The sequence below is a fragment of the Lepisma saccharinum genome, chromosome 18 (assembly GCF_977018435.1).
Source record: "Lepisma saccharinum chromosome 18, izLepSacc3.1, whole genome shotgun sequence".
Lineage (NCBI taxonomy): Eukaryota > Metazoa > Arthropoda > Insecta > Zygentoma > Lepismatidae > Lepisma > Lepisma saccharinum.
The window spans coordinates 33,280,096-33,292,405 of NC_139246.1; the positions used below are offsets into that span (position 1 = coordinate 33,280,096).

The following is a 12,310-nucleotide window of genomic DNA, read 5'->3' on the forward strand; positions in this document are numbered from 1 at the left end:
AAATTTTGACATGAAGTTTCCGGTCTGTAACTAGATGTCTATGGCTGAATTGAATGGATGTTGATGTTTTTCAGCATTTGACCACCTATACTTCAATCTAACTTTATGTCAACACGATCTTTATTCATTCAATCATCATATCTGAAATATCTATGGCAACACCGCACAATATATGCAGAGCTCTTTTTTTTTTTCTTTCAGACATTGCAGTTACATTCTTGACCTTTCCTTCTGTCTTGCTTTACGAAAACAGAAAAAAAGACCACAGACGCAAGAAAATGAACGAAACGTGTTCCACATGCAAAACAAAAAGTGCTTTGTAAGAAGTCACGCGAAGAAGCATGAACTTTTGCAGAAATGACGTTCATTTACCAGATACTTTCATTCTTTTTTGCTCCTGTACACTTGTCTGGGTTCAAAGTAGTTTTCCTCTTTTGGTGTTTCCCAGCAAGTAGCATTGAAGATACATGTTCTGTTAGAGCTCAGATGAAATGTACCAACTGCTTTGTAACTATAAGTGTGTTAGCTATACAATTGTTTTTCTTTACTGTCGCTTAGATGATAATTTTAATCTTCAAAAGTTTCCGGCTCTCACATATTTCTCCTCGGTGTATTTGTTTGAGCATTAATTATTTTCTGTGAAAGTTGCAATGATTTGTGAGCAGTTTTGCCTTTTTCTTTACCATGATAATGATTTTAGAACTCGGTATCATAATGCATTACCATATACAGTAAAGCCTCGTTAATCCGGATACCTAAGCCGACAATGCAAGGTTTTAAATGTGGCTAGAAGTCAAGAGAACTTTCCAAAGAAAAGGCAGTCAACCACTGATGAAATTCTGTTTCCCGCAGACTTTGTACTGTAGTGTATAGTGTATTTAGGCATAATAAATGTGTATTGTTGCTATAAATGGAGTTTTAATGCACTTTCTACTGTTATTTCAGTTAATCCGGAATTTCGTTAAAACGGTCAACTTATCCCCCCATTAGTCCGGATTAATGAGGTTTTACTGTATAGCTACTTGTTTGAGCTACCATTCTGTCCATATACGAGGGTGAGTCAAATGAAAACCTTAAAAGTGCTGCAAAAATATTTGTATTCAGTGGAAGTGAAACAAATGTTTATCATTTTTGTACACAATCCCCTCCACATTGAATGCAAGTTTCCCATCATTTACAAAGTGCTTGTATGTCCCGGAAAAAAAGTATTTTGGTTGGTTGCGGAACCACCTCGTCATCAGAACGGAATTTTTGTCCTCCTAGGGCCTCATTAAGTGGTCCAAACAAGTGGTAATAACATGGAGCCAAATCTCGGGAGTAAGGAGGATGGGGTAGGCACTGAAAATGCAAGTCGTTAATTGTCGCAACAGTCATTCGGGCAGTATGTGGCTTAGCATTGTCATGTTGCAAAATGACACCTGACGACAACAGTCCGCGTTGTCATTACCCTCTTGTTTGGAGCGCCGCAAAAGTTCCTCACACGCATCAACACGTCGCATTTTCAGCTCATTTGTCAGATGACGTGGTACCCACCTGGCCGAGACTTTACGAAACAGGAGCACGTCATGAATGATGTTATGTGCTGAACCATGACTAATACTTGTAATGGCAGCTATTTCGGCGATTATCCCGTAGGACGGCCTCAACACTCGATGTGCTTGGCCTGGCCGAGGAGCATCTGCAACAGATGTCACACCACTTCTGAATTTCCTACTCCACTCATATACCTATTGCTGTGACACACAAACTTCACCATACTGCGTTTTCATTCTACGATGAATATCCATAGGTTTAATAGCCTCCATAGGTTTAATAGCCTCACTCGTCAAAAATCTGATCACAGAACGCTGTTATTCCTTGGTGCATGTTGTTAGTGGGGGTGGCCATCTTGAAACTGCTCCTACAACGACGACTGATCACCAATACTCTTCTACCACCTATTGGAGAGAAAGTAAAGTACGAGCAGCAGCACCACCAAATCTCATCACAATAGCATAAATATTAAACATTTTATGAGACTTTGTAGGTTTTCATTTGAATCCTCCTCATATCTTGTGTTTCTCAAGCAAGAATGTTTCAATATCATCATTAACTGTCGTTTTTGCTGTTGCAAATGTCTACTATTGAGTGATTTTTTGTTTTAAGTCCACTTCATGCACAGATAGACTAATCAGTACTGAATCTACAGCTAAAAGTAGGATATACCACTGTTTACCTCCACCGATACCTATCTATGGTGAACAATAATATCTCCCCTGGTTCAGTGATGTGCCGTAGACTATAAGTTTACGTCTACATGCGTTGTCTACACGTAATCTACGCGTAGATTACGTTGGTTTGTAGTTTACATAGACTACGTAGACAATCTAAAGTGCATTAAAATTAATTTTCAAGGGTTTCATGAAAGGAAAGTGACATTTTCAACCATATTGGTTACTAACTAAATCAAAAGAACCCTATGTAAAACAAAATTTCTCGTCTCTTCTATTATCAACTATGGATGAAGATTAATAGTATGCAAAAAACAACAACAGATGGCAGTCGTGAGGCAAGAGTGGTGTTTTTCCCATAAAACACTAGAATATTTTCTATGTTAGGTTTCTTCCTAGGTGAGAAATTGTTCGAATTTGGAAGAAAGAGTATGAAAAGTTATCCTTACACATCAGCAACTGATACGCAGTATAATTTTCTTTTAATTCCGCGGCGCCCTTTGCTAAGTTATCAGCTTTCGCCATGTTGTTTCATAGATTACTTAATCTACGTGTATAAAATAGTCTACGTGTAGAATGTAGACTATCGTTGTTTACGCGTAGATGCACATCACTGCCCTGGTTTCAAACTTTAATTGAAGTAAAATATTTTTATCTTTCTTACATCGCATTTGTGATTTATGTCTAAATATTGTTCCACTACGAACAGTTGGCGCTAGTTAACAGATGAAGATGCTCATTGTTTTCAGTATTGAATAAAAATGCCACAAAAATGAGCTCTTAAAATAAAACCTAACAATGTCAATGTTTTTGATTATAAATAGGTGTGAGGTATTTCGTTTCTTGACGGAAACACGAAATGTGAAATAACATATACTGTAATGTTTATTTTCATATTTTTGAAAGGGGTAAAGTACGTTTTCCTATCCTATCATGTTTTGTCAGGAAAAGATTCAGTATGAATCCTATGAGTTATGCAAATAACGAAAAAATTATATAATTCTGCTTTAAATACTATTTGAGAAGTAAAAATGCATTCCTTCACACTGGAATAAACTAATTACTCTGATAACTACGTAAATGTACTATTACAAAGGAAATGTTTATTTTGTGTAATAATTGTAGGTTCAAAATTAACTTTACGGTTATATTCACCATTTTAACACACAAATGCATTTTACATATTACTTTTGATCCCGAAATGTGCTCAGTTTTTGTACCGAAAACTTTTTTTTATTCACCACAAAAATATGGCTATACCTATGATACATAATATGATGAATTTCATATAAATCCAGATTTATCCGGGTTCGAATCCCGGCCTGGGGATGTGTGTTCTTTGCGAGTGTCCCTTCATCAAATTCATCAAATCATCACTCAACCTTATCTTCCCAATTAGATGAAAGTGGCAGAAGTCTGAAGTAAAATAAACCAAATCAGCTCAAACTCAAATCTGTTCATCAAATATCTCATTCCACTCCCCTAATAGCAAAAAAATCTATACTTGAAATGTACTCGATACAGAGCCCGAGTTACAAGCACCGAAAACAGGAAATTATTGATGGAAACATTTAATTTACTGCCCCGAGTTATCAACGAGCTCTCTGGGTTCCCTTACTGACCACACAAACCCTATTCGGTGATACGTGAAGAGTATGGAGGAGGATTAAAGAGGATTCTTATAATTCCCAGCATAAAAGGAGAAATTTGCACCTGCCGCGGGTAACTGGTTCATCATCACTAGGAAGATTTCAACAGACACTCATTGTTGCGACCTAATATGTACAGAAGTAACAATAGGGGCTCCTTTGGAAGCTTATCAGATCTGTCTGTTGTAATCTTCGCCTACCTCGTGATGTCTGTCACTTTCAGCTACGGGAAAACACTGCCAATCTTGTATAATTTCAAGAGGTGGGGAACATCGCTGCAAGGTAAAAAGGCTGTATATCCAATTCGCAGAACTGTTGAAGAACCGGTCAGTCTTTCATGTATTACTGGACCTTGTCATGGTCTCGATTCCCTCCAGCAGGTAGAAAACACAGGATAAGAAAAACAAAAAGGAAGCAACGGTCAATACACGTAAAGGAATACCTGGAGGGAGTCTACGAGAAGATTAGAAGAGGTGGTAGCAGAAAAAAAGCCTATTGGACACCAGGGGGTAGCTCTTTCAGAAGCTTGTTAACGCTCAGAGACATCTGTCGGGCGGTACGAAACGTCGGATTGGATACTCTTCCTTTTGAGGAGTCTCCTGTCCCACATTGATGGGATCCCAAAAGAACCTCGTCGGTGTTTCTTGGAATTAGTGGGCTAATTGCTTGAAGTAGCCTGTCTCTGGCTAATATGTAGCCTGCTTGTCGTCTTGTAAAGCCGGCAATCTTGTTGAGACCTTCACGGACGTCGCAAGCAAAAAGTACCTGTGCCTTTCGTGTTGAAGTTTGTCTGCAGTGAACAACGTGTTCGTGAAAGCTGTCGATCAGGAATTCCGTACTGAGGTAAGAAACTCACTTTCATTTACTCTGATGTACACCATAGGTTCGCCTTTTCTTGAACAATGCTTGGTTGTTGAAGAGTACACACACCTTTATAATCAGAAGGAAACTGACCCCCTGCGCACGCCTATGAACCTCAGCGGCAGAGGGGCATGCGTAGAACTCTATGAAAACAGGAATTATATTTTATGTTGTATCCATCTGAAATTCCGCCCTATCCTTTCTCTTTACACTGATAACGATAGTGATTAGGAACATCCGTACGCCCACGTCGGGAATCGAACCCGTAACCTTAGGTGATGTTGTTATTGAATGGAATCGTGGATCAGTCCCGACTTCATCAGTTCATGATTCAATGATTGATTGGTTTGATTGATTATGTGTTTTTAAGTCCACTTTATGCACAGTGAGGCTAATCGGGGACTGGACCTACATTTTAAAGTGGTATCCGAGCCACTATATGCCTCCACCGAGTATTTAACCCCCTTGATTACAAACAAAGGACGTTGCCACGACGCCATCGGGAGGCCTAATTCATGATTCATCCTCATAGATGCATTAACGTACATAGGTAGAAAAGTGATGAAAAATGTACATAGTACTAACTCATCCTAATTACTTATTATAAAACTTAAACTTCACCTTGGATCCGCATTTTTCGGTTTTAGTTTATTTCTAAGCGTATATTGCTCTATTTTTACTACATTCAGAGCACCTATTTGTTAATGTTAATTAATTTCTAGGTACATTTTTGTGCACTTCAGTGTATGGATGATGATTAGTTGTTTACTCAAAAATCGCATAGTGATATGAATCTAGATTTGAATCCTGGGAAAGGTACGGACGTTTCCTTCTGATTATTTCATTCATGGGCGTCCATAAGGAGAGACATAAAAATATACATTTCACATATATAATTTCATTTCAGTCACAGTAATTTATGTTAATTGTAATAAGGGAATTGCAAGGACATGGTAACTTCAAATTGAATGGGGGCAACACAATTATGTATGGAAATTATGCCTGGTTTTCTTTCCCTCCCCCCCTCCCTTCCGGAAAATATATCTTTCTTGCTCTCTGATAATCGTGTGGACGTCCATGGTTCCATCATTTATTTAAACAAATCATCATTGATTCTCATATCCGCGGTTAGTCGAGAGTGGGGGAGAAGGGACGTAAAATAGCCAATATATGCAAATAACCGACAATTTTAAAAAATATTTTGGGAGTATAAAAGTTATTATTTACATAAATAGACTACAATTCTCAGAGAGTTTGTTCTTTGTTATTTAGCATCGCTTTTTTTCCACATTTTGACCAATCGAGACGATAAGAATAAGTGATGATATGATGAAATTGATGAAGGGACACTCACAAAGAACACCCATGCATAGAGCGGGATTCAAACTCGGAACACACACACAGAGTACTCAAATTCGAGGGGGGGACAGAGGAGAATGCATTTCCTTAGGCTTGAACTGATTAACATTGAAATTAAAATGTAATGAAATGAAATGATTAATATTGATTAATAACGATGCGGATTTTAAAAAGTGGGGAGATTTCATTAATATATTGTTTGCTGTTTCCGATTCTGAAAAGAAATCTAACTCTAAAATTTGATGGGAAAGAGAAAGATCGTGTTTTTAGAGGCCGGTTGTAATTTGATATTTAGATAGAGTTTCATGTGATCGCCATCTATAATTAACTTAGTATTCTCATGAAGAAATAAATTAATTTGCCTCTTCTCTTCATATTACCGTCACAACCCATGTACAATGGGATCTATGAGTATTACCGTGTAAATTGTCCATGACTATTTTCATTAATTTTTCTCTTACATCCTGTGTGTTTTTAAGCGATGGATTTTTATGTATGCTGGTGCAGAAGTTGTCAACAGCTTATTTCGAGTTTTATTTTAATTATTGAAGCTCTTATTGGGTCAAATAAAGTGCACGAACATGATGATGGACAATTTGCACGGTAATACTCACAGATCCCACTGCACCAAATGCAAGAACAGTACTCAATAATGCTTAAAAGATCTTCCGGCCGTAACACAGCAAAGCTATATTTCCTTGTATCTGTTTTGTCTGGTTCTCACGGGCCTGAACATATACGTAACAGTCTTTGCATTGTAGTCTTGTTATGTCATACCCTATTGCAAAATCTTTGTCGGTTGAGCAACTTGTCCCGTCTCACGCATTTAATGGGAAAAGCCTGACCTTACGTGAAAGCCACGGGCAGTGGACAATTTGGTTAACGGACGCTGCATGGGAATTCTGAGAAAAGACATGCAAAATCTTGGATTCGGGTGAGAAATTGTTCGAAAATCATGGTTTGAAACTGGTAGAGACGGTTCTGCATGCGAATTGTATAATTCTCAGAAGTGCAGCAACATTGGAGAGAGACTGTTTCAATGATTGCCTTAGGAAGATCTTGTATCAACGCAAAGAAGACATTTATAAGCACCATATAAAAGTTGGAGCTAAGCAGTAGATGAAGTGGACCGGTTCTAAGCCCGAAAATGGGGCTCGGTGGGGCTCGCCTTAATGGATTTCTCTCGTAAGGCATGAGCCCCATTTTCTGGCAGTGTTGCCAGCTGCTAACTCGAAAAAATCACCAAGGTTTTTTTTGGGTCTAACCTAGCCTAAAGCAAGAAGCTGGCAATCTTGCTTGAGGCTCGCCTTAATGGATTTCTCTCGTAAGGCATAAGCTCTATTTTCTTGCAGTATTGCCAATATTTTACTCGAAAAAATCACCAAGATTTTTTTTTTTGGGTCTAACCTAGCCTAAAGCAAGGAGCTGACAATCTTGCTTGAGGCTTGCCTTAATGGTTTGTTTTTGTAAGGCATGAGCTCTATTTTCTCGCAGTGTTGCCAATATTTTACTTGAAAAAATCATCAAGGTTTTTTTGGTCTAACCTAGCCTAACACAAAAAGCTGGCAATCTTGTGTGCTCGCAGTATTGCCAACATCTTAGTTGAAAAGTCACCAAGGTTTATTTTGGTCAAACTTAACCTAAAGCAAGGAGCTGGCAACCTTGCTTGAGGTTTGCTTTACAGTGCATAAAGCAATTTGCCAACCTACTAGTATTTTTGCCATAGTTTTTTACAAAAAAAAAGAGAGAGGAGAGAGAGAGGGAAGAGTTAAACAACTGACAATGTCGCTAATATTTACCTACAGTTTTTTTTTTACTTGGCAAGGGTTTAGCCAATTTATATACTGGCGTAACATACATACACTGGGCAAGGAGAGCCGACAACAAATATATATACTGCCGTAAAAGAGAAAAAGATGGATGGATGGATGGTAATATAGTATGCGTGTGCGTGTGTGCGTATAATATGTAGCATTATTAACTAGAGTGTGTTGGCAATTTACTTACAACTAAAAAAAATAGAGATGCCAATTTTGCTGTAAGATGAAGAGAGAGAGAGATTTATGGCTGGCAACAGTGGTGAGCGATGTCCTCTTATTGTAATTTTCCAAGTCCCCGGGGGACCAAATGTTTATATATTGTGATTTTTGTAAACCTCTCTTGGGGGAATGATGTGCCACACGCGCACGCGCGTGCCTCTTATTATTTCCGTATTGTGACGCAAACCAAACAAATAACATGCTATTCATCATCAATTTAGCTGTGTTCTGTTTGGCGTCTATTTCGAGCAGTTTGCCCGGCAGTAAAGTCTTATTGTAACAATCGGAGGTGTATATTGGCTGCACTGTATCCTGTTTATTACAAAAATTATCCACAGTGGGTTGGATATTACAAACAATACGAGTCCGAGTTTTAAAAATGTAATGTCTGGCATCGAATACCCGGTGACTATTTCTGATATATTAAAATTTGAAATATGAGCACGAGATGCAGAAGGAAAACGCTTAATCATCAACGTGTATTCCTATACGTTGGATAAACATGTCGTGCATCCCGTCAGGATAAGCGATGTCGACGATGATGATGCTCGTGTAATTAATCTTCTTCTAATTTCAAACGACAGTGTTCACCATTACTGTCTCAGAAATGTTATGCTTTTTTTTCTATAAAAAAGAGAGATTTGTGTTGATTGTTTGGTTAAAAAGAATTTTCTAATTATTTGTTTTTTTGTCACAAGAATTGTTTGAATTTCAAACATTCCTAAGTGTTTGCTTAAAGATTGATGCATTAACTTGTTAAGAATGTCATATTAATAATACCGGCTCGGAAATGTTATGTTCTCTTCCTCTATAGAAGGTCATATAAATGTGCTAATTGGTTGGTTACGGGGGATTTTTTGATTAGTAAATTGAGGTTATAAATGCGTACGTATAAAGGTTTTGCTAATATGGAATGCTAAAGCTTAGTACTTGGCTTTCTCAGAGATTCGAATTCTATTAGGTTAAACAGCATAGAAATTTTACAGCAAGAATTGGCGTATACAATGTATATATTTTGAGAGGGGGGTTATAGTTTTTTATGCTGTACGAATACTGGAAGCTTGACAGTGACAACCAACAGAGTAGGTAAACCTACATCCAGGAACTGGCAACACTAGTTTCTGACAGTGAATTTGAAATAAAATATTAAACAAAATACATGAGTAAGCACTGTGATTACAAATAGTACCAGTGTTATGCCCCCAACTCCAACTGGACAACTGGGGAAAATAATTGTACAACAATTTGTACCTAATTGTACAATACTTGTACCTAATTGTACAACATATACACAGACATAAAAGAGAGAGCCTTCCCGTAACTTACTTCATGTACAATTTATATGATTTTACAACTGTGAAAAGAAAGCATATGTGTTCTGTATGCACACATTTATTCTTATTTTTCGAAGTTGAATGAAAGCACATGTTTTTACGCTCTCGTAATACTAATCTTGCTCCACTGATTTTAAATTGCTTCCATCCGCTTTTTTTTCTGTGTTATTTCCGCATGCACGCAACATTCGCTTTCAATAGTATAATGAAACACAGAAGGAGTGTTAGTATAGCAGGCTTCGAGTTTACAATTTATTAAATTAAACAATAATTTATGTAAGAATATACTTGTACTTAACGAACACAAAATAATAAAAGCACATGTGAATGTTTGCGTGTGTTTATGTTATATGACGACTGAGTAAAAAAATAATGTTGACTCCTCGAAAGATAAAGTACTCCACGTCACCAAAAAAAATATCTCCTCTTGTCGATAAGTTGTCATGTTGTAATCAAAGGGTCCCGGGTTCGATACCTACTGGATTCCGATTCTACTTTAAACTGTATGCCCAGTCCTCCGATTAATCTATCTGTGCATAGAGTAAACTTAAAAAGTCGGTTAATTATTGTCGCGATTAAGGATTAAAAAAAAAAGAGTGGGTGAAGTCAGATTCAAAAAGAATGCCACGTGATTATTTTGATTCAATAGCTTCGTCTAGTTTGCTGAATTTTTTGACTGCACTCATGCGTTTAGTTGGTTACACGGTGCAACCTATCTTGTTGATTTTGGGTGTCATGTAGTGTATTTGGTGTCTGCACCACGTCTTGGAGAGGTGTAATATGTGGTGTGGTGTATGACCACGTGGTGAGTGGTTAACTAATCAAATGAATGTTTAAAGCAGTAGACAGGCATTTGTTGAATCTTCTGAACTTGAACACTGCTATTTGTCTACTCGGTTGAACGTTATTTTTTTTCACCAGCCTGACACCGGGATACACCTGCACTGCATCTAGTGTCAAAGAAGTGCAGCGTACTAGACGAGGATATTAAATTGCTCTGTTGTAAATGAGATGCATGTTGTTAATATGAATTGATGTTACTGTGAAAAAAACTGAAGGCAGAATAACGCCAACGCTATCTGGACTCGCTTAGTTAATTCAAGATAGTCGCGACAAACGTAAACGGGCTGTGCAGGACTTGGATATTTTTTTCGATTGATGAAAATTTGGTTCTATGATGATGACCTATACTAAATTTTTGGTATGGGAGGACAGAGGATACCGAGACTCGACCAACACACTAAACCCCAGACCTCTCTACGGCTACATGTTCGGAAGTTACGAGTGATTAAAAGTTTTGGGAGGGTGTGTGCAAACATCTCTTGCCATTGAACTCAGGACCACCAAACTTTGGCATACATACGCTACATCCCCAAAATCGACAAGGGGTGGTGTTTGGGGAGATTTTTCGATTTATTTTCGCGCAATCTCTCACCGTTTTCGAGTTATTTGCATTTTTTAACGCTGGACTTGGAAAATTTTCGACAGAGAGCGGTCAACTATGATAACCTATGTTTATTTTGTTAGGAGCCAATGCTAACGCATGTCTCTACGATGATCCTATCGAAAAGAAATTGACAATTGGCCCACCCTTGACCTCCAAATTTCGTATACGTACTCTACATCACCAAAATCGACAAAGGGGTCGACCCTATCTTCTGCACAACTCTGACGTGTACGTTCTGTTTCGCGAAGAGTCGACAACCTTCCACAGCTGTTTGTATTATATTACATCAGATATTATATTGCATGAGTGAGTTGGCTGTGTGTATAAAGACTAGTTTCAGACATGGACGCGAATATAACGCTATGATAATTAGCTGCTGTCCAAAGTTATTGCATAACTTAAAATATTTATATATAAAAAAGGATATTTATTGTACTGTGCTTTCTAGCGAAGGTATTATTGTAAACGATATTGTTTGTAAATGTGGAAAGTTAGAAGCTCAGTCCCCGGCCTATCAATGATAAAAAATTTCATCACGGACAGCAACCAAAAAAGGGCGTGCACGTCACAAAAGCATTGTCATATGGACTGACGATTATTATTTTTTTTAAAAAAAAAAAAACAGACCTAGTTACGATGGGTTATAACCTGTGCTGTCTTGCAATTGTTTTTGCTTATTTCAATGTCAGCGAGCGTGATATGAAACATGCATGCGAAGAAGGGAGGGAGATCATAACAAAATAATTCACACTTCGATTTCAATACTTTCGCTAGTCCTATCTAGAAGGATACTGGACGCTACTTTATTTGAAGATGGCTAAAAGCGAGGGAAGGAGAGAAATGTTACTTTTTACCTTTTTTGCCTGTGTATGACGATAATAGTTTTACATGCATACGGCTGTATCGTGATCTGCTTGAATCATCATCACGTCTGTGAGTTTTCAGTATTGCTGAATATATTTACATATCAACCAACGGTTATGAATTGCGTAGAAATTGGCTTTGTTAACGGTCCAGTGGCGAAGTTGGAAACAGAGAGCGGTCACATCAGACAGGTGCTCCTGGTATCTAAAGAAATGCCCCCTCTTACAGAAAAAAAATGGAGTGTTAGAAAGAAAAGATGTTATACCCGAATGAACGGGGAGTCTCGAGCATCTTCCAATCCTCATCTTCGCGTTCAGCTAACGAGGAAAAAAGAAACTTTACATATGGGGGACGCAACAGCTGCTGTACGGTATTGTCCATGGATGTTAAAACTTTTGTTTTGTTTTTTCTGAATAGACGGACATATCAGTGTTGCAATCTCCAGATGAGACCGGAGCTTATTATTATTATTATTTTGGACAAGGGGGATCAGATCAATGCATGGACTAAAACTTTTCTTCACATCAAAATAAAACAGAGGATTTTT

At 37.8% G+C, this 12,310-nt stretch overlaps 1 protein-coding gene across 1 annotated transcript in view; it reads left to right on the forward strand.

Moving 5' to 3' along the window:
• The first annotated feature begins 4,251 nt into the window (after window positions 1–4,251).
• LOC146002497 (endoglucanase E-4-like) overlaps window positions 4,252–12,310 on the forward strand; it is a 108,477-nt gene continuing 100,418 nt past the window's right edge. Inside the window, exon 1 of the mRNA XM_083140379.1 lies at window positions 4,252–4,702. The gene's annotated coding sequence lies outside the window, so the exon portion shown is untranslated. The remainder of the gene's footprint in view (window positions 4,703–12,310) is intronic.